This window comes from Theobroma cacao, chromosome 2 (assembly GCF_053813885.1).
Source record: "Theobroma cacao isolate CCN51 chromosome 2, ASM5381388v1, whole genome shotgun sequence".
Classification (NCBI taxonomy): Eukaryota; Viridiplantae; Streptophyta; class Magnoliopsida; order Malvales; family Malvaceae; genus Theobroma; species Theobroma cacao.
Genome location: NC_142640.1, coordinates 42,206,625 through 42,208,257, shown reverse-complemented (window position 1 = coordinate 42,208,257; position 1,633 = coordinate 42,206,625). Strand labels below are relative to the sequence as shown.

The following is a 1,633-nucleotide window of genomic DNA, read 5'->3' as shown; positions in this document are numbered from 1 at the left end:
TGAAAAATATAAAGCTTTAAGTTGATTATTGATATGCTTATTAATAAGCTAAATATTTAAGTGTAAAAGATTTATGATGTTAATATATATATATATATATAAATAGTTTCTTACTTGATTATTTGATTCTAGAATATGTAAATTAATTTATATTTTTTAAAAAAATTAAGTTTGAATACTCATTTTATAAAAAAAAAAATTGAAAAAAATTTCATACGGAAGTCAAATTTAGATGAATAACTTACATTACTTTAACATAAAACAATATATTTTTTAACACTATAAATTTAAATGTATAAATATTTTCTTACTTGATTATTTGATTGTAGAATATGAAATTAATTTATATTTTTTACAAAAATTAAGTTTGAATACTCCTTCTATAAAAAATTTTTTTAAAAAAATTCATATCTGAAATCAAATTTAGATGAATAACTTATATTACATTAACATAAAATAATATAAAATGACTAAATAAATTCTTTTTTCTTCTATTTATTATAGTATAAAAATTTGAAATTTATTTAACTTAGTTTTTAACTTGAGCTAAAGTCAACTTAGCAAAATATGTTGATTTAGTTTTTTTTTTTTTTAAATGAAGAATAGAGATATGGAGCTAGCGATGATTATAAAAATAATTTTTCATTTTGACTTACTTAATTTGGACATGACAAATCTCTTATTACAACCATAGAACCTGAACTCCACCCTTCCAATTTTTTATCTATTTTTTATGTTTTTATGTTGTTTAATATTTCAAGTTATATTTTTTAAGTTGAAATTTCTTAGATTAAAGACTACATTTATGGTTGATAAAATTAAATATAACTATAAACATTTGTACCATTTTATTTTATTAACAAATTTTTTATAGATCCAAATTAATAGTTTAAATTTAAATTTAGCAGAATTTGATTGTGGTATTTGAATTTAAATAAAATCGTTTAGTAAGAAATTTTGAGTAAATTTAAATAAAAAGAAAATTGGGTAAGAGTTGAATAATTGCAAAAAATGTGTATTTGTAAATTGTGAAAGTTGTAACTAAATCAACATATTTTGCTAATTTGAGTAAATTTAAATAAAAGGTAGATTGGGTAAGAGTTCAATAATTTTAAAAGAATGTGTATTAGTAAATTGCGAAAGTTATAACTAAATCAACATATTTAGTCATTTTATATTATTTTATTTTAACGTAATGCAAGTTATTCATTTAAATTTGACTTTAGGTATGAAATTTTTTCAAAATTTTTTTTATAGAAAGAGAATTCAAACTTAATTTTTGTAAAAAAGATAAATTAATTTACATATTCTAGAATCAAATAATCAAGTAAAAAAATTTATACATTCAAATTTATAGTGTTAAAAAATATATTATTTTATGTTAATGTAACATAAGTTATTCATCTAAATTTGACTTCAAGTATGAAATTTTTTTCAAAATTTTTTTCATAAGAAAAAGTATTCAAACTTAATTTTTGAAAAAAATATAAATTAATTTACATATTCTAGAATCAAATAATCAAGTAAGAAAATATATATATATATATATATATATATATATATATATATTAACATCATATATCTTTTACACTTAAATATTTAGTTTATTAATAAGCATATCAATAATCTACTT

General features: G+C 16.9%; 1 non-coding gene across 1 annotated transcript; it reads left to right on the top strand.

Moving 5' to 3' along the window:
• Positions 1-613: 613 nt before the first annotated feature.
• On the top strand, positions 614-706 carry LOC148764296 (small nucleolar RNA snoR8a). The gene has a single exon (XR_016024978.1). It is a non-coding gene; the product is annotated as a small nucleolar RNA snoR8a (small nucleolar RNA).
• The last annotated feature ends 927 nt before the right edge of the window (positions 707-1,633 follow it).